General features: G+C 42.3%; 1 pseudogene; it reads left to right on the top strand.

Moving 5' to 3' along the window:
- Positions 1 to 574: 574 nt before the first annotated feature.
- Positions 575 to 1,295, top strand: LOC113894658 (annotated as a pseudogene).
- The last annotated feature ends 20,925 nt before the right edge of the window (positions 1,296 to 22,220 follow it).

Genomic DNA, 22,220 nt, shown 5'->3' with positions numbered 1-22,220 from the left:
AAGGTCAGTATATATGTGACTTCAGTGAACAGGGAGTTCACTCAATCAAGCACATATTTTTGCAGAAGGTTTCTGCTAGTCACAGGGAGCAGGGGTCACCATGAAGGACTTTATTGCTTTTCTAGATGTGAGGAGATGTAAGAATTGGACTCGTAAAATCAGCTCTTGAAAATATCTAAGACCTGTTCTGCCGGATTTTCCAGAGCACAGAGTACCTCATTTCTGATCTCCATTCTGAGCTCCTTTCAGGGGGTGTTGAAGGTCAGCAACTGCAGCAGCTCATAATTTAATCCTTGTAGAGGTAGATGGGAAATGCTCTTGGCAAGTGCCCATTAGTAGTTGACAATGCCCTTGACCCAATTATCTAAACTCTTAGGGTTTCAGCATCCTCTTGGGAGAAAAAGATCATGTTACCTTTCTTGAGGGAATTGCTATGAGGATTTGGGATCAAGAATATACCCTGGACCCAAGGCATTATGCTATGGGGAAGAGAGAAACCTCAGGAGCAAGGTTCTCCCTACCTGAGGCCGCTGCTGTGTGGAGATCCGAGGGTGGGGAGGGAACCCCCATCACCATGACTGGCCAGGAGGCAAAAACTTCAACGGAAGACTTAGGGGGGGTAAGAAGTGTTAAGTAGTTAGAATAGAAAAAAGGAGTCCAGAATGGTGGAGACTGAAAGACAAAGAAGGGAAAAGCTCCCAAAAATAGAACAAAGGAAGGTCGGAGGACCAGAGTGAGAACCTCAGGAAAACAAACAGCCCTCCTGGCTAACCCAAATTACATAGGGCAGGCTCAGGGGGAGGAGAAAAATGCATATACAAAGAGGAGCCAAAATTGGGCCATGGACTTCTCTTCTCTGCATCTTTTGGGTCAGTCTGCCCTCACACCTCGAGGATGTATTTTATTTTCTAAATAAAACTGAGCTGTAACACAGAGCCGTAACACTGGTCCATCCAAGGAAATTACATGGGGCTGTAACACTGGTCCGTCCGTTGCTTCAGATTTTTGTTGCGATGAGACAGAACCAAGGAAATTACAAATTCCTCTGACAGAAGGAAGGAAACTCAAAGTCATGTCAGGATAGCAGTGACATTCACTTCAAAGGGAAAATGACGACACATCTCAAGAAACTCAAAGAATCATTCTACCAAAGACAGGACATTCCCATGAATTCACTCAGGCTTCTCTTTGAGGGTCAGAGAATTGCTGATAATCACGCTCCGAAAGGACTGGGAATCAAGGAAGGTATGATTGAAGTTTATCAGGAGCACACAGGGGGTCATTCAACCATTTAGATATTCTTTTTGTTTTCTTTCTTTTCCCTTAATTCTCTTTTACTTTTTAAAATAGTTCTTTTGTAATGTGGTGTTCAAAACAGAATTGAAAACTGGCACCCCATCTCTAAAACATCTGGTCATTTGAATTCTAGTGCCTATGATTCATTATTGTTTATTTACATTGTGCTGTTTTTTGATGATCATACCTCAGCCTGCTTCATATCATGCTCTCCTTTTTAAAAATTATATGAGTATAAAATAGATAACTAATGAGAAAATACGATATAGCACAAGGAACCCTACTTAATGTATTTTGGTGACCTGAATGGGAAGAAAGTCCACAAAGAATGAAATACATGTATATGTATGGCTGATTCACCTTACTGTGCAGCCTAAACTACACAACATTGAAAAGCAACTATTTGTTGTTATTCAGTTTCTAAGTCATGTCTGACTATTTGAGACCCCAAGGACTGCAGCATATCAGGCTTTCCTGTCCTACACTATCTTCCAGAATTGGCTCAAACTCATGTCTATTGAGTCAGCGATGCCATCCAACCATCTCATCCTCTGTTGCCCCCTTCTCCTCCTGCCCTCAATCTTTCTGAGCATCAGGTCTTTTTCAATGAGTCAGCCCTTTGCATCAGGTGGGTAAAGTATTGGAGCTTCAGTTTCAGCATCAGTCTTTCTAATGAATATTAAGGATTGATTTCCTTTAGGATTGACTGGTTTGACCTCCATACTGTCCAAGGGACTCTCAACAGTCTTCTCCAGCAACACCCAGATGGAAAGCATCAATTCTTCAGTGTTCAACCCTCTTTATGGTCCAATCTTCACAAGTGTACATGACTACTGGAAAAACTATAGCAACTATACTCCAATAAAAATTAATTTTAAAAAAATTAAAATTACATATGTCCACAGAGAGACTGGCTGCCTTCTCCAGGCCTGTGAATTTGTAGGCTTGTGATAAATGAGATCAACTAATTCGAGGATTTATAAATGACTTTCCAATTGGCCCTGAAGTTCTAGCATGTGATTGCTTCATTCCTGGACTATGACTTTCAGTGGGAGAGAGAAGGTTTTCAGAGAACTGAACTGTGGGGAAATGACCTTTCCTTAACTTGAAGCTACTTTTAAAATCTGAGGGTCTGGACCGAAAAAAGGGGAATATCAGATTGAAATCAAGGTGACAGAGGTGATGGGAACAATGACTAACTCAAAGGTGGCTTCTCTGAAGAGAAAGCATATTAAGATGAAAAAAAATCTTGTCAGAAGATCCCAGAAAAGTTCTACTTTGCATTGGCAGTTAAAGTTACTCATGCAGGAGGGACTTCCCCGCATGTCCAGTGGTTAAGACTCTGCACTTCTGCTGTAGGGGCTCAGGTTCTACCTCTGGTCAGGGAAGTAGGATGCCACATGCCCTGTGGCATGGCCAAAAAACAAAAAAGTTATCCATGTAAACATGTATACAACAAAACACTGCTCCTTTTTAATTTATTTGTACTTTCTGGCCTGGGATGTAGGTTTTAAATGGACCTTGTCTGCACCAACCTCATTAAAATAAACAAAATATTTGTGAAAAAAAAAAACCATTAAAAAATAATATACCCTGTTTCACAAAATCAAGGACATAGAGAATAGACTGGTGGTTGCCAAGAGGTGGAGAGTGGGAGAGGGTAGGAGTGGGAATTTGGGTGCTGTGCTGTGCTTAGTCACTCAGTCGTGTCAGATTCTTTGTGACCCCATGAACTGTAGCCCACCTGGTTCCTCTGTGCATGGGGATTCTCAGGCAAGGATACTGGAGTGGGTTGCCATGCCCTTCTCCAGGGGATCTTCCCAATCCAGGGATCAAACCCAGGTCTCCCACATTGCAGGCAGATTCTTTACTGTCTGAGCCATGAGGGAAGCCCAAGAATACTGGAGAAGGTAGTCTATCCCTTCTCCAGGGGATCTTCCTGACCCAGGAATTGAACCAGGGTCTCTTGCATTGTAGGCAGATTCTTTACCAGCTGAGCTACTAGGGAAGCCCCCAGGGAATTTGGGGTTCACAGATGCAAACTGGTATATATAGAATGGATAGACAGTAAGGTTCTACTGCATAGAACAAGGAACTATATTCAAAATCCTGTGATAGACCATAATGGAAAAGAATATGAAAAAGGATGTATCAGTTCAGTTCAGTCACTCAGTCGTGTCCAACTCTGTGACCCCATGGACTGCAGCACACCAGGCTTCCCTGTCCATCACCAACTCCCAGAGCCTACTCAGACTCATGTCATTAGCGTCTGTGATGCCATCCAACCATCTCATTTTCTGTCATCCCCTTCCACCTTTAATCTTTCCCAGCACCAGGGTCTTTTCCAGTGAGTCAGTTCTTCACATCAGGTGGCCAAAGTATTGGAGTTTCACCTTCAATATAAGTCCTTCCAGTGAATATTCAAGACTGATTTCCTTTAGGATGGACTGGTTGGATCTCCCTGCAGTCCAAAGGACTCTCAAGAGTCTTCTCCAACACCACAGTTCAAAAGCATCAATTCTTTGGTACTCAGCTTTCTTTATAGTCCAACTCTCACATCCATACATGACTATTGGAAAAACCATAGCTTTGACTAGGAGGACCTTTCTTGGTAATGTCTCTGCTTTTTAAAATGCTATCTAGGTTGGTCATTGCTTTTCTTCCAAGGAGCAAGCGTCTTTTAATTTCATGGCTACAGTCACCATCTGCAGTGATTTTGGAGCCCCAAAAATAAAATCTCTCACTGTTTCTACTGTTTCCCCAGCTATTTGCCAGTGATGGGACCATATACCATGATCTTAGTTTTCTGAATGTTGAATTTCAAGCCAACTTTTTCACTCTCTTCTTTCACTTTCATCAAGAAGCTCTTTAGTTCTTCTTCACTTTCTGCCATAAGTGTGGTGTCATCTGCATATCTGAGGTTATTGATATTTCTCTCAGCAGTCTTGATTCCAGCTTGTGCTTCATCCAGCCCAGGATTTTGTATGATGTACTCTGCATATAAGTTAAATAAACAGGGTGGCAGTATACAGCCTTGACGTACTCCTTTCCCGATTTGGAACCAGTCTGTTGTTCCATGTCCAGTTCTAACTGTTGCTTCCTGACCTGCATACAGATTTCTCAAGAGGCAGGTCAGGTGGTCTGGTATTCCCATCTCTAAAGAATGTATTTATATGTATATATACACACACACATATATAATTATGACTCATTAATAGCTGAGTCACTTTGCTGTATAGCAGTAATTAATACAACATTGTAATTCAACTATACTTTAATAAAAATTAATTAAAAACAAGAATATACCATGTTTCATGCCAGGTAGGAGGAAGGGAAGCACTGTTACCATCATCATCACCCTCACTGTGGTCAGAGCCTACACCTCCCACACTACAGGAATGCATTAAACATAAACTCCCCTCACCCTAGGCAAAATGCTCAAAGACTGTGAGCTACAATTCCCACAAATACAAACATTATGTAGCAATACCTTCTTTCTATTTCTTCATGAGTATTTCTAACATAATAATTAATCAAATTTTGGTGGTGGTTCAAGCACTAGAATAGCAGGAGTGGTAATACACTGATGCCAATACTAATAATAAGAAATTGTGATTCTTAAACTTTCCATTGAGCTTTTTATGCTGTAAATGATCATTCATAGTCAATCATACTATGTACATAAAAGCAAGGGATATATTCTTTCTTCAATAGTAAAAAAAATCCAATTTGTAACTTTGGTATCTTTGATGAGTGTGCAAGCACTCATAGATAACTACCCTGGTGAATTGCTTAATCTACCTTTGAGGGAAAATATCTAATGTTATGAAGCAGCACTGTCTTGGTTGAGGATGAAGGAGGTGTGTTCATCAAGCAAGCAGTTTGCTGGCATTTTGAGGATGAAAAAGAGATATGCAAACATGACAGGCAGTGAAAAATCAAGAAAACACAGGAAAAAAGAAAGGATGAGTTTACAGAAAATAAAAGTCAAATTTTCAATAAGACAAGTCGGAGCATCCTCCGGCCCCCATCAGGAAGCATTTTTCCTGCTGGGACACAATAGTCCTGAATTCATTTGTAAGCCTCAGGGATTCATGAGTAAGGAAACTATTCAAAAATACAAATCCCAGTCTCATGAATGAATTTAACATATCATCAGTCAACTTGACTCATTTTATGAATCCAAACATTCCTAAAGATTCATGACACTTTACATCAGTGTTTCCCAAGCATAGTTTAGCATACAATCACCTGGACAGTCTGGTAAAGCACATATTCCCAGACAGAAAACTCTGGAATAAGAGCCCAGGAATCAGTATTTTCAACAAGCAATCCAGATCATTTTTATGTAGCCAGACAAAAAGACAAGCATAGAATACAAGCAATTTGTGGAACCACTGTTTGGTAGAGCCCCAAATAGTCCATTTCACTACAAGTCCAAAACTAAACATATCTCCTTGCTTACTGACTCTCTGGGATATTTGCTTGTCCGATTAACAAATTTATTCATTAAATAAGTATTTACTGAAATTCCCTTGTGGTCCAGTGGTTAAGAATGTGCTTGCTAACACAGGGGACACGGGTTCAATCCCTGTTCCAAGAAGATTCCACATGCTTTGGAGCAACTGAGCCTGTGCACTGCAATTACAGAGCCTGAGCTCTAGAGCCTGTCCTCCTCAACAGGAAGAAGTATTAGTCACTCAGTCATGTTCAACTCTTTGTGACCCCATGGCCTGTAGACTACCATGCTCCTCTGTCCATGGACTTCTCCAGGCAAGGATACTGGAGTGAGTAGCCATTCCCTTCTGCAGGAGACCTTCCGGACCCAGGGACTGAACCCAGGTCTTCTGCGTTGCTGGCAGATTCTTTACCATCTGAGCCACCAGGAGAGGAGCCACAGCAGTAAGAAACTTGCAAACTCAACTAGAGCGTAGTCCCTGCTTGCTGCAGCTAGAGAAAGCCCACACGTGACAACAAAGGCCCAGGGCACCCAAAGTCAAGAAATTAATTTAAAATAATAAGTTAAATATGTCAAATTGGTGATCATTTTCTTAAAAAGTGTCTACTGAGTATCTGCCATGGTATGAGTGCACAATGAGTCAATTCCTGACCTTCCTTCAAAGAATTCAAAGTGCAGAGGAATTCAGGCCTGGGTGCTATGAACCATAACACAGAGTAGAGTAGAACAAGCCCTGTAGGGAAGTATTGATACAATAGAGAAGAAAGGGGACATTAATTTTGACTGGGGTGATCAGAGACCACTCCATATAAGAGGTGGCATTTGAACTGACCCTCAAAGAATGAGTAGGATTTAAATTACAGACAAAATAAAGAAGTGTTCCATGCTAAAGGAACAGTATAAGCAACAGCACAATGTAAGAAGGTAGAAGGCGTATTTGGCTAATCATGAGTAGTTTAATATTGCTAGAATATCTAGGGACATCATGTGGGACCAGATTAGCAGTGGCCTTGCAGAGATGTTGGACCTTTGTTGGTAGGCTGTGGGGAGATATTAAAGGTTTGTAAGGATGAAACCAAACATGATTTGGGCCCCGTTACGGGAAGATGATTCTACTGCAGCATAAACCAAAGAAGCAAAAGACTGGAAGTGAAGACATCAATGTACTGGCTGCTATAATGGTCCACAGGAGAAAGAACAAGTTCTCAAAACAGGACAGTAGGCCTGGATGCGGAAAGCAGGGGTTACAACAACCATAACCAAGATTTGCCACTTACTCCATATACGTCTGTGGGCAAAGCAGCTATCCTCTCTGGGTCTCAGTTTCCCTCCCTTTGAAAGGAGATTAATAATTACCTGCTAGGTCTCCATCCCAGAATTATGATGGGATATGTAACCACAGCAGAGAAGGCGATGGCACCCCACTCCAGTACTCTTGCCTGGAAAATCCCATGGACGGAGGAGCCTGGTAGGCTGCAGTCCATGGGGTCGCTAAGAGTAGGACACGACTAAGTGACTTCACTTTCACTTTTTACTTTCATGCATTGGAGAAGGAAATGGCAACCCACTCCAGTGTTCTTGCCTGGAGAATCCCAGGGATGGGGGAGCCTGGTGGGCTGCCGCCTATGGGGTCGCACAGAGTCGGACACGACTGAAGTGACTTAGCAGCAGCAGCATGTAATCACAGAAATCACATAAAGTGCTTTACAAGGATAAAGAGTTATTACCATTAATGATGATGATAAAGTACCTACTGAAGGGCAGGCAGTCGGGGACAACTACGGGATCAGCAGCACTAGAGCAGGGCTGATTTTGCCCTTTACTAAACCACTGTCACCTTTAAACCGTCTGGAGCTCTTATTAAGTCCTCTAACACACAACCCAGACAAATCCTAAACCAACCATCCTGGCTCTGTCTTACTCATTTTAGACTTTAGCCTTTTATAACACTCATGCCTCTTAGCTCACATGTTTTCCCAGTGGGTACATACATTCCAAGATCTGGGCTTATTTAGAAAAACCTACATCTTATTGGAAGCTTAATGTCTGTAGGCAAATGAGAGAATGATACAGATTTCCTTATTAAGCAAATGGGCTGTCTTTCCTGACAGCAGAAAAGGAGGTAATACAAAATGTAGGTCCTTGGGGATAAGACTTAGGCTGTTACGCTGAACGTGTATTTTATTATTTCTGGCAGAGAAGGGTGTATGTAGGAGGTGACACTGTTCGGCCTTTTAAATGATGTGTTTGGCTTCAGCGTGAGACCCTGAGGAGCCTTAAGCAGAAGTCTCCGTGGAGTTTTCCACTCATCTTCCATTCATCTTTTTCTCCCTCATCTGGCCCAAGGTCCCTACCAAACCTCTCCCCTAGGGTGCAATGCAGATTATTCACTGCATAGAAATATTATAAAAAAAATAATATATCTCAGGTTCCAAATGCTCCAAACCATGATTTTTGGTCCCCAAACCTCCTCCTCCTCCTCCTTGGTGACCTCTCCACAAAGCCCGTTGAAACCCACTTTCCCAGGTCAGCATCCATGTCCATTCCTCCTGTTCTTACTCCCAAAGGCCACCTCACCTTCAGGTCCTGTCAATTCACAGGCTGGCCTCAAGTCCGCCTGGATGTCCAGGGCAGGGACTCAGCCAGGCTGAAGGCAGACTAACTCACACCGCACTGCTCTTTATCTACACATACCTTGAATCCTTAGATTAACCTTAGAATGAAGCATGAAGACAAGGATCAAGAATGAACAAAGCAGGCTTCTACTAGTCCTGAACCAGCCCCAACACTAGAATGGAGAATGCAAAGGAGCTGGTGATGCCTCCTGATTTATGGAGAAACCAGAAAACCAGGATATTCATTAGGGTCATTATATTGCTTAATAATGAGATTCAATTGACTTATAACCAGTTATAAGTTCAGTTGTCTTTCGCTCGACATTGTTAATTGTACTTATTCATTTTTACAGTTGCTGAATTATGAGATATGCTATAGCGTTGTGAAAGAAAAGGAAGGATTTATGCATGTTCTATGCTAGGCTGTGTAGCTGAAAGTGAAACTGAAAGTGTTGAAAGAGTTCATGAGAAAGCTAGAGTCAATCTCCCTCACTCAGAGTCCCTGGCTCTCCAAAAAAGAGATCTTTTTTTAAATTTTTTCATCTTTGAACTTTTTGTTTTATATTGAAGTACAGCCAATTAACAATGTTGTGATCGTTTCAGATGAACAGTGAAGGGAGTAAGCCATACATACACATGTATCCATTCTTCCCCAAACCCCCATCCCAACCAGGCTCCCACATAACACTGGGTGGAGTTTCATGTGCTATACAGTAGGATATTGATGGTTATCCATTTTAAATACAGCAGTGTGTACATGCCCATCCCAAACCCTCTAACTACCCCCTCCCCAGCAACCATAAGTCTGTTTTCTAAGTCAGTGAGTCAGAGAAGAGATCTTTGACAAAAGACACAGCCTGGACCACCATTTCATCTTGTAGCCATGGTGACCAGGCTTCTGTTTGTGGTCTAGGTTTCCTAAAGCAGTGTGTGATTCTAGGATGGGCTCAAAATGTGTTTCATAATTACTTTCCAGAAATCCCAGGTCTTCTTAGTTATTCAAACTCTGTGATGAGAGAACTGTCTTCAGGGACCAAAATTATCACCATCATCATCATCACCATTATTTTTCTCCAAAATGCTGTGTGACCTTGAGCAAATTCCTTATCACCTTGAGCCTCTATTTCTGGCATTTAACATGTGAGTTAGAATAGCTTCTTCCTCCATATATAGGGCTCCACGCAAGGTCCTCAAGTCTATGGGCTGCTAGTGGTATTAATCACAGCAGTATGTGAAGTGCAAAATTACTCGGATTCAAATCTACTGCCTGACCAAAGGACCTCCCACTGTAGCGTGGTTTCTGTCTTTCAAACAAGTCTCACTTATTTCGTTTAGGAGAGGAGATAGAAACAAGCAACCACGTTACTCCCCGGAACCATCCCCGCCACACACAGGAAAGTAGCCCCATGCCCCTAGCCCTGAGTGGATGAGAGACTGCCTCTCATGAATCACACATAGTCTTAGATGCACATATACATACGTTTCACACAGAGACAGTGACATTGGAGAAAGATTGCCTCAGCGGCCATTACAAGAATCTCCCTTGTGAAAGACCCTGAAGTTTTGTTTGAGGATAAATAGGACACAAGGCATTTCAGCTAAGGGGAGAGGCCCCAAGGAACACGCACAACCAAAAATAGATGCTCATTCTGAGGCTTGCTAAAGACAGGTCCTTTTTTCTTTTCTTTTTTCTGGCTGAGGGAACTTTGTTTTGTTAAACTCCTAGTTGTCTTTGCTCTATAAATCTAGGGATACGGCCTGGGAAGGAAGAACTGGCTCTGCTTAGTAGAGAGAGATAAAAAATTTGGAGTTCCCCCAAAGAAAATCTGGAAGGAAGTTCCTTTGAGGGATGGAGCCTTCACCCTGGATGAGAAGAGAGACAACAGAATCACAGAAAGGGTGGGATGTCAGTGGGTGAGACTTCTTCTAGTGCTTAGGTATCAACAAGGGGACTCACAGCTTCCATCCACCCACACATGAAGCAGGATGAAAAAAGTAGACTTATGGGACTAAGGTGAAATCTACAAAATGCATAGCAGGGCCAAATGAAAATAAGTTTAATGAGGTCTTTTCACAGCTTAAGTAATCAACAGCAATTTACAGAAAGGCTCCCATAAACTATAGTGGTTTACTCATTGTGATATGTCTATATCTTCATATTGTAATCTCTCTGCAGTCAGGATTCATCTTACAACTGATGATGTGCTAATATTAATTGGCAATGTTTTGCTTTTTCTTTCTTAGAGGTAAGGAGAATAATGGTGGATCTTACAATCAGTGGCATCTCAGATTTTTTTTTTTAAAATATGGCAGTGGCTTCAATAAATGTGCCAATAACTTCAACTCTCCAAACCATTTCACAAATACTGGCATTATCACAGTCCTTAGGGTGACAGGGTTAGATTCCAGGCCCACAAAAGCAAGTTCTTTTCATTTTCCTTACTTCAACTGACATCTCTCTGAAGTTCAGACAATTCTTATCCAAGCTCTAACATGAGAGAGAGCACACAGCAGAGGCAAATTTAATTGTACCTGACACCTTTGCCCTGAGCTGATTAGCCAGCTAACAACATGCTTTGATTAACTCACTGTGTCAAAAATATTTTGACTCTTTCCACTTTCTTATCAAGACAGAGAGGGGCAGTTCAGAGCACTGCATCTCCATAAACAATTATCTTTTAAGTCCAATTAAACTATGCCCTCTCTCTCATTGGCCATTATTCCCACTGAGTGAAGGAGACTTCTATGTTTCTTATTCCACATTTTTCTTCTCAAAGAAGTGACTTGAGATTTCTAAATCTGTCTTAGCCCAGTCGAGACTCTGTAGACCAAAAGCCCAACACAGTGTCTTTAAGAGAAGGATGAGAACAATGCCAGGAGACTCTTCCTCAAAGAAGTTGCATGTCTTTAGTAAAAGCAACTAGTCACAGAACACACACACGTGCTGCTTGGCCTACTTGAGTTTCTTGTGAAGGACAGAGAGACAAAACGGTCAGTGTGTGTGACTGAGTTAACACCCAGCGTCTGCTATGCGTGAGAACTAATTGAGTCACCCACGTGCAAAGGTTTTGCTTTTTGTTTTCTTTACCGCGAAGCTCTCCAAGGCACAGGCCCCTCTCTGGGGTGAACCCATTCCAGGGCGCCCTTCACAAAGAGAACTCTCCCCCGGGCTCCCGCCGGCTTCTCCAGATTGGTTGCGTTACCGCACTGGATGCCTCGCGGCACCCATCTCGGCCACTCTGGATTTGGGGATCGGAACTCGACTCCCTTTCAGTGAGGGCGCTTGCCTAGCTCTCAGGACCGTCTGACCCATGTTCAACTGCTGTTCACGTGCAAAGGTTTTAAAAGATGTGACAAACAGAAAAAAGGAGGCCACGGGGATTTTTGCAGGACCTTGCTCTTTGGGTGAGCAACACAAGATCAGCAATAGCTAGACTTCATGGATCACTCGCTGTGTGCCAGACACTCATGTACAATATCGCTAACACCCACAACCATCCCATAAGAGAGGCTCCATTGTCCAAGAGGCTGTGTCATGTGCATTAGGTCACACAATCGGTTCACACTGCGGCTGAGATTCAACCCCAGGACCCTCTATTGCCAAAGCTCTTGCTGTCTCTCTTCTGCCAAATTACCTCTCTCACTTTCAGGCTTTGTCTCTGATATCCAGCTCTCAGAAGAGTTCTCCACGTGCTCCCTTTAATGCTGCTCCTCTGAATGAAATTACAGCTGTGTCTCCAGGTGGCAAGTGACCTTCTCACTTTGCATCTAACCTTGTGTTTCCCATTCAGGGCTGACAGGTAGCCAACAGTCCCTCCTTTCTGAAAATGTCACTGAGCCATCTTTGAGGGAAAAAGGCGAAGCTGACATTCTGCTTCTCCTGTGACTCCCTGGAGAACGTCTAATCCCCATGACCTTATGGCTATTTAAAAAGAGTCAATCCCCAGACCTTGTCAGCTGGTGACAGCCAGCATTTTGTCTAATGGGCCCGAGGGTGGGCACAGTTTCCCGCGAGGAGGGGTCACATCTGGCTGGTGTTTGAAAAGCAAATGGGGGTTTTCTCAATGATTAGTATTCATCTACAGTATTCAAAGGCATGTTTTGTTTGCACTGTTATTTGTAGGCAAAAACAAATCCCACCCATAGATATTGGAATTCTACATTGTTTTTATGATGAGCCAGCAAGATGTGGCTTTCTGCTGGAGAAGCAAAGGACCCTAATTTGATTTTTATGACACCAAAAATTGAATATTATAGTATTGTTAAGAAATGTTAAGGCATAACACTGGTGTTGTTTAATTGCTGGGTCATGTCAGACAGACCCTATGGCCCGTAGACTGCCAGGCTCCTCTGTCTGTGGGATTTCCCAGGCAAGAAGATGGAGTGGGTTGCCATTTCATCCTCCAGGGGATCTTCCCAATCCAGGGATTGAACCCACAACTCATGCTTCTCCTTCACTAGCAGGTGGATTCTTCACAACTGAGCCAGTTGGGAAGCCCAAAAGGCATAATAGCTATGAGAATTAGCAACTATTACTTGTTAAGCCAGACAAGGACTTTGGTGATTTACATTATGTAGTTGAATCCTCATAGTGACTCACCATATATATATATCATTTTATAGATGAGAAATGGAGACTAAGTCAGACACACAGGTTGGGGGCTGCTCTGAGAAATGCTTGTCATCTGCTTATGATAACGTTCGTATAGAAATCGAGCATTTACAGGCATTTGACACCATCATGACAATGAAGCAAACTTTTATTTTTCTAGAAATTATTTTTATACTTTCTGTATTTTCCAAAAATATCACAAATGGACTGGAAATTTAAAAAAAACAATTTGTCCTTCACCACAGATGGTTTTAGAAACATAGAGGAAGAAAAAACTCTTCCTCTGGAATGATGGTCAAAATGTAGGAAAAAATAGATTTAAATGATTCTAACTTGCCATTTCAGGATGTGTCATCTTCATCAAAGTGGCTAGGCTTCCAGAGTGGCTGATGGGGACCCAGGCACCTATATTATTTAAACCTCTACAAAAGATACAAGGTCTGAGAGTTTCCCTGGTAGCTCAGTGGTAAAGAATCTGCCTGCCAATGTGGGAGACATGGGTTTGATCCCTGATTTGGAAGATCCCACATGCTGCCAAGCAACTAAGCCCGTGTGCTACAACTACTGAGCCTGTGCTCTAAAGCCCAGGAGCCACAACTACTCAAGCATCCTAGAACCCACACTCCACAATAAGAGAAGCCACCTCAATGAGAAGCCCACACATTGAAACTAGAGAGTAGCCCCTGCTTGCCACAACTAGAGAAAAGCCCTCACAGCAATGAAGATCCAGCACAGCCAAAAATAAATAATTTTTTTTTAATGTGTGAGGTCTGGGAGGCTAACATTTTTACTCTGTCTAATATATCCCAAAGGAACAGCATCTGGTACTTAAAGTTCAGTTCAGTTGCTCAGTGTTGTCCAACTCTTTGAGGCCCCATGGACTGCAGCATGCCAGGCTTCCCTGTCCATCACCAATTCCTGGGGCTTGCTCAAACTCATGTCCATCAAGCCAGTGATGCTATCCAACCATCTCATCCTCTGTTGTCCCCTTCTCCTGCCTGCAATCTTTTCCAGCATCAGAGTCTTTTCCAATGAGTCAGTTCTTCGCATCAGGTGGCCAGAGTATTGGAGTTTCAGCTTCAGCATCAGTCCTTCCAATGAATATTCAGGACTGATCTCCTTTAGGATGGACTGTTTGGATCTCCTTGCAGTCCAAGGGACTCTCAAGAGTCTTCTCCAACACTTTAGTTCAAGAGCATCAATTCTTCAGCTCTCAGCTTTTTTTATAGTCCACCTCTCACATCCATACATGACTACTGGAAAAACCATAGCTTTGACTAGACGGATCTTTGTCGGCAAAGTAATGTCTCTGTTTCTTAATATGCTGTCTAGGTTGGTCGTAACTTTTCTTCAAAGAAGCAAATGTCTTTTAATTTCATGGCTGCAGCCACCATCTGCAGTGATTTTGGAGCCCAAGAAAATAAAATCTCCCACTGTTTCCATTGTTTCTCCATCTATTTGCCATGAGTGATAGGACTGGATGCCATGATCTTAGTTTTCTGAATGTTGAGTTTTAAGCCAACTTTTTCACTCTCTTCTTCCACTTTCATCAAGAGGTTCTTAAGTTCCTCTTCACTTTCTGCCATAAGGGTGGTGTCATTTGGATATCCGGAGAAGGCAATGTCAAGCCACTCCAGTACTCTTACCTAGAAAATCCCATGGATGGAGGAGCCTGGTAGGCTGCAGTCTATGGGTTCACTACGAGTTGGACGCGACTGAGCAACTTCACTTTCACGCAATGGAGAAGGAAATGGCAATCCACTCCAGTGTTCTTGCCTGCAGAATCCCAGAGACGGGGGAGCCTGGTGGGCTGCCATCTATGGGGTCGCACAGAGTCAGACACGATTGAAGTGACGCAGCAGCAGCAGCATCTGCATATCTGAGGTTATTGATATTTCTCCTGGCAATCTTGATTCCAGCTTGTGCTTCATCCAGCCCAGCATTTCACTTGATGTACTCTGCATATAAGTTAAACAAACATGGGGAAAATATACAACCTTGTCGCACTCCTTTCCCAGTTTGGAACCAGTCTGTTGTTCCATGTCGGGTTCTAATTGTTGCTTCTTGACCTACATACAGATTTCTCAGGAGGCAGGTCATGTGGTCTGGTATTCACGTCTTTTGAAGAATTTTCCACAGTTTGTTGTGATCTACACAGTCAAAGGCTTTGTCATAATCAATAAAGCAGAAATAGATGTTTTTCTGGAATTCTCTTGCTTTTTCTATGATCCAACGGATGTTGGTAATTTGATCTCTGGTTCCTCTGCTTTTTCTAAATCCACTTTAAACATCTGGAAGCTCATGGTTCATGTACTGTTGAAGCCAGGCTTGGAGAATTTTGAGCATTTGCTTATGCCACAGGACTTGAAAAGGTCAGTTTTCATTCCAATCTCAGAGAAAAGCAATACCAAAGAATGTTCAAACTACCACACAGTTGCACCCATCTCACATGCTGGTACTTAAAATGAAGTGCTTAAAACACATTGTTGAATATGTGAACAGATAAATGGCTTTTGATGGACTGATGTGTTTGAGAACAATTCTTTTCCACACTCTGATCCGCTCTTGAGATTTTACCTATATCAACAGGTTACAGGTTCCTATGAACTTCTATCCACATCCTAATCTCAAAACTTGCAAATATGCTAGGTTACATGGCAAAAGAGAAATAAGGCTAAAGGTGGAATTAAGGTTGCTAATCAGCTGACCTTAAGATAAATTAACCTGGGATGTCTGGGTGGGCCCAGGATAATCACAGGGATCTTCAAAAGTAGAGGAGGGAGGCAGAAGAGTAGAGTCTGGGAAAATGTGAGTATCTAAGAATGGACTTTGGAAGGACTAATTCTGAAGCTGAAACTCCAATACTTTGGCCACCTGATGCAAAGAACTGACTCATTTGAAAACACCCTGATGCTGGGAAAGATTGAGGGCAGGAGGAGAAGGGGACGACAAAGGATGAGATGGTTGGATGGCATCACCACATCGATGGACATGAGTTTGGGTAAACTCCAGGAGTTGGTGATGGACAGGGAGGCCTGGCATGCTATAGTCCATGGTGGGGGGGGGGGGGGTCAAAAAGAGTCAGACACAACTGAGCGACTGAACTGAACTGAAGAATGACCAGAAATGCAGTGCTGCTGGCTTTGAAGATGGAAGAAAGGAGTCATGAGTGAGCTGTAGCAGCTGGAAACAGCAAGGAAATGGATTTTTCCTCAGAAAAAAGAAACACAGCCCTGCCAACAGCTTGACTGTAGCCCAACAAGACTCATGTTGGACTTCTAACCTACAGAACTGTGGGATAAATTCCTGTTGTTTTCAGCAAGTTTGTAGAGATTTGTTACAGTGACTGTAGAAAATTAATACACTGTATGATGACTTAAAAAGTAAGCAGAGAAGGCCCTTTGAGAGGCTTCATGAAAACATGATAATTCAGGGAAACACTAAAAATTGTGTCAGTCATAAAAAGAGCTGGGGGAAGATTCCAGGCAGAAGAACTGAATACTAAGTCCCAGAAGTAATCCTACCTACCTTGGCACATTCGGAGCAAACAGAGACCAGAGTGGCTGAGCTGGGTGAGGGAGAGGGAGAATGAGTGGGATGGAGCTGGACAGGTGGGCAGAGGTCCCATTTAGGGTCTGGGGGGGCATGGCAGGGGAACTGGGGTTTACTCTAAGAGCGGTAGACTGCCATCAAGATTTCAGGGAGGAGATAATGCAATAGACCAATGATCTGGTGGTTTATAATCCCCTGATTACTTCAAAAGCAGTCCAGACTCCACCAAGTGCAAAGATTGACTCTAAAGCCTGGGAAGCATTTTAGATCTCTCCCTCTCAAGTCAAGCTCATCAATTTTCCCTCCTAACCAGCTCTCCACACTCATTCTTGGTGCCATGTTCATGCATCAGGAGAGAAGCTCTCATAGCCACCTCCCAGGTAGGTTCCTGCCTCTGGCATTGCCCATTTCTAGCCACCCCCACTCCCACACTGCAAAGCCACATGACCAGCAGACAAACCAGACCATTCACTGCTTTAAACCTTTCAAAGCTTTCCTATAAAACACGATGAAATCTAACTCCATGGGCCTGCACTGGAGTGCGACAAGTAAGGCACTTTCCCCAGGGACAAGATTTAAGGAGGTGCCAAAACACTCAGGAATCAAGGTGAATAATGCTTTAACTTTATTTGGATGTAATTTACATACCAAAAGTTCATCTCTTTGAAGTGTAAGGTTCAGTGGTTTGATATGTTTACAAAATTGTGCAACCATTACCATATTCTAATTTTTAACAGGTTTTATTTTAATTTTTATTGCAGTAGAGTTGATTTATAACTAATTTTATAACAGTTTGATCACCCCAAAATAACCTTGTTAACAGTCACTCTCCACTCTTGCTACTCCCTCTGCTGCTTCTGCTGCTGCTGCTAAGTTACTTCAGTCGTGTCCGACTCTGTGCTACCCCAAAGACAGCAGCCTACCAGGCTCGCCCATCCCTGGGATTCTCCAGGCAAGAACACTGGAATGGGTTGCCATTTCCTTCTCCAATGCATGAAAGTGAAAAGTGAAAGTGAAGTCTCTCAGTCATGTCCAACTCTTTGCGACCCCATGGACTGCAGCCCACCAGGCTCCTCTGTCCGTGGGATTTTCCAGGCGAGAGTACTGGAGTGGGGTGCCACTGCCTTCCCCGTGCTACTCCCTCTAGCCCTAAGCAATTGCTAAGCTACATTTTATCTCCCTGTAGTTCCCTTGGAGAATCCCCATGGACACAGGAGTCTGGCAGGCTACAATCCATGGGGTTGAAAAGAATCGGGCACAAATGAGCGACTAAGCACAGCACATAGTTCCCTATCCCAGACATTTCATAGAAGTGGAATCATGTAATATGCAGTCTTTTGTGGCTGGCTTCTTTCACTTAGCTTACGCTTTCAATGGTTATCTGTGTTTCAATATGTATCCGTGGGGCTTCTCTGGTGGCTCAGATGGCAAAGAATCTGCCTGTAATGCATGAGACCCAGGTTCAATCCCTGGATCAGGAAGATCTCCTGGAGAAAGGAAGGAATGGCAACTCACTCCATTATTCTCGTCTGGGAAATACCATAGACAGAGGATACTGGTGGGCTACAGTCCATGGGGTGGAAAAAGAGATGGATACAACTGAGTGACTAACACACACAAACACACGCGCACATACATCAGTATTTTGTTCCTTTTTAAGATGAAATATTATTCCATTGCATGAATATGCCACAATTGTTGATCCATTCAACAAAATGAGTGGATATTTGGGCTGTTTCTATGTTTTGGTTACTATGAGTAACACTGCTATCAACATTCATATACAAGTTTTGTTTGAACATGTTTTCATTTCTCTTGACCAAATACCTAGGAATGGAATTGCAAAGTCATATGACACCTCTCTGTTTGACTTTTTGAGGAACTACCTAGCTGTTTTCCAAAATGGATGCACAATATTTCACATTACCATGAGCCATGTAGGAGAGTTTCAATTTTTCCTTATCCCTATCAATATTTGTCATGCTCAGTCTTTTTTGTCACAATCTTTCTATTGAATGTGAAATATTATTGATTGTGGCTTTGATTTCCATTTCCCTAATGACTGAAGACATTGAGCATCTTTTCACATGTTTATTAGCCATTCATATATCTTCTTTGAAGAAATGTCTTCTCAAATCCTTTGCCCAGTTTTTAATTGGGTATTTGTCCTTTTATTTTTGAGTTGTTAAGTGTTCTTAACAAAACGGGAAAACTCAGCAGTGACTACAGGACTGGAAAAGGTCAGTTTTCATTCCAATCCCAAAGAAAGGCAATGCCAAAGAATGCTCAAACTACCACACAATTGCACTCATCTCACAGTCTAGCAAAGTAATGCTCAAAATTCTCCAAGCCATGCTTCAACAGTACATGAACCATGAGCTTCCAGATGTTCAAGCTGGATTCAGAAAAGGCAGAGGAACCAGAGATCAAATTGCCAACATTTATTGGATCATCAAAAAAGCAAGAGTTCCAGAAAAACATCTACTTCTGTTTTTGTACTATTCCAAAGACTTTGACTGTATGGATAACAACAAACTGTGGCAAATTCTTAAAGAGATGGGAAGACCAGACCATCTGACCTACCTCCTGAGAAATCTGTATGCAGCTCAAAAAGCAACAATTAGAACTGGACATGGAACAACACACTGGTTCCAAATAGGGAAAAGAGTATATCAAGGCTGCATACTGTCACCCTGCTTATATAACTTATATGCAGAGTATATCATGAGAAATGCCAGGCTCGAAGAAGCACAAGCTGGAATCAAGATTGCTGGGAGAAATATCAATAACCTCAGATTTGCAGACAACACCACCCTTATGGCAGAAAGTGAAGAAGAACTAAAGAGCCTCTTGATGAAAGTGAAAGAGGAGAGTGAAAAAGCTGACTTAAAACTCAACATTCAAAAAACTAAGATTCATGGTATCCGGTCCCATCACTTCATTGCAAGTAGATGGGGAAACAATGGAAACAGTGAGAGACTGTTTTCTTGGGCTCCAAAATCACTACAGATGGTGACTGTAGCCATGAAATTAAGACACTTGCTCCGTGGAAGAAAAGTTATGACCAACCTAGACAGCATATTAAAAAGCACAGACATGACATTGCCAACAAAGGTCCGTCTAGTCAGAGCTATGGTTTTTCCAGTAGTCATGTATGGAAGTGAGAGTTGGACTATAAAGAAAGCTGAGCACTGAAGAATTGATGCTTTTGAACTGTGGTGTTGGTTTTGAGAGTCCCTTGGACTGCAAGGAGATCCAAGCCATCCATCCTAAAGGAAATTAGTCCTGAATATTCATTGGAAGGACTGATGCTGAAGCTAAAACTCCAATACTTTGGCTACCTGATGCAAAAAACTGACTCACTGGAAAAGACTCTGATGCTGGGAAAGATTGAAGGCAGAAGGAGAAGAGGATAACAGAGGATGAGATGGTTGGATGGTATCACCAACTCGAAGGATATGAGTTTGAGAAAGCTCTGGGAGTTGGTGATGGACAGGGAAGCCCAGCGTGCTGCAGTCCATGTTGCAAAGAGTTGGACACGACTGAACAACTGAAATGAACTGACGTGTTCTTTATATATTCCTCATACAAGTGCCTTAACAAATACATGGTTTGCATATATTTTGTCTGTGTCTTTGAGCCGGCCTTTCATTTTTGTAATGGTATCCTTAGGAAAACAAAGGTTTTCAAACGTGATGAAGTCCAGGGTGTCAGTCTTTTATCACTTGTAGTTTTGGTGTCACATGTAAGAAATTACTGCTTGTCTCAAGATCATGAAAATTGATTCCTGGTATTTCCTGTTGGAGACTTTATAGTTTTAGCCCTTACATTTAGGACTATCAGGTGCTTTCAGCTAATTTTTGTGTATGATATGACGTGTGGGTCCAGCTTCATTTTTTGCACGTAGATATACAGTTGTTACTCCAATATGCTACTGTAGATCAATGGAGAAATAACTCCAGAAAGAATGAAGGGATGGAGCCAAAGCAAAAACAATACCCAGCTGTGGATGTGACTGGTGATAGAAGCAAGGTCTGATGCTGTAAAGAGCAATATTGCATAGGAACCTGGAATGTCAGGTCCATGAATCAAGGCAAATTGGAAATGGTCAAACTAGAGATGGCAAGAGTGAATGTCGACATTCTAGGAATCAGTGAACTGAAATGGACTGGAATGGGTGAATTTAACTCAGATGACCATTATATCTACTACTGCAGGCAGGAATCCCTCAGAAGAAATGGAGTGGCCATCATGGTCAACAAAAGAGTCTGAAATGCAGTACTTGGATGCAATCTCAAAAACGACAGAATGATCTCTGTTCGTTTCCAAGGCAAACCATTCAATATCACAGTAATCCAAGTCTATACCCCAACCAGTAACACTGAAGAAGCTGAAGTGGAACAGTTCTATGAAGACCTACACGACCTTTTAGAACTAACACCCAAAAAAGATGTCCTTTTCATTATAGGGGACTGGAATGCAAAAGTAGGAAGTCAAGAAACACTTGGAGTAACAGGCAAATTTGGCCTTGGAATGGGGACTGGAATGCAAAAGTAGGAAGTCAAGAAACACCTGGAGTAACAGGCAAATTTGGCCTTGGAATACAGAATGAAGCAGGGCAAAGACTAATAGAGTTTTGCCAAGAAAATGCACTAGTCATAACAAACACCCTCTTCCAACAACGAAAGAGAAGACTCTACACACGGACATCATCAGATGGTCAACACTGAAATCAGATTGATTACATTCTTTGCAGCCAAAGATGGAGAAGCTCTATACAGTCAGCAAAAACAAGACCAGAAGCTGACTGTGGCTCAGACCGTGAACTCCTTATTGCCAAATTCAGACTTAAATTGAAGAAAGTAGGGAAAACCACTAGACCATTCAGGTATGACCTAAATCAAATCCCTTATGATTATACAGTGGAAGTAAGAAATAGATTTTAGGGCCTAGATCTGATAGATAGAGTGCCTGATGAACTATGGAATGAGGTTCGTGACATTGTACAGGAGACAGGGATCAAGACCATTCCCATAGAAAAGAAATGCAAAAAAGCAAAATGGCTGTCTAGGGAGGCCTTACAAATAGCTGTGAAAAGAAGAGAAGCGAAAAGCAAAGGAGAAAAGGAAAGATATAAACATCTGAATGCAGAGTTCCAAAGAATACCAAGAAGAGATAAGAAAGCCTTCTTCAGCAATCAATGCAAAGAAATAGAGGAAAACAACAGAATGGGAAAGACTAGAGATCTCTTCAAGAAAATCAGAGATACCAAAGGAACATTTCATGCAAAGATGCGCTCAATAAAGGACAGAAATGGTATGGACCTAACAGAAGCAGAAGATATAAAGAACAGATGGCAAGAATACACAGAAGAACTGTACAAAAAAGATCGTCACGACCCAGATAATCATGATGGTGTGATCACTGAACTAGAGCCAGACATCCTGGAATGTGAAGTCAAGTGGCCTTAGAAAGCATCACTACGAACAAAGCTAGTGGAGGTGATGGAATTCCAGTTGAGCTATTCCAAATCCTGAAAGATGATGCTGTGAAAGTGCTGCACTCAATATGCCAGCAAATTTGGAAAAGCCAGCAGTGGCCACAGGACTGGAAAAGGTCAGTTTTCATTCCAATCCCAAAGAAAGGCAATGCCAAAGAATGCTCAAACTACCACACAATTGCACTC

This window comes from Bos indicus x Bos taurus, chromosome 6, assembly GCF_003369695.1.
Source record: "Bos indicus x Bos taurus breed Angus x Brahman F1 hybrid chromosome 6, Bos_hybrid_MaternalHap_v2.0, whole genome shotgun sequence".
In the NCBI taxonomy this organism is placed as follows: Eukaryota; Metazoa; Chordata; class Mammalia; order Artiodactyla; family Bovidae; genus Bos; species Bos indicus x Bos taurus.
This window is presented reverse-complemented; position numbering and strand designations above follow the sequence as displayed.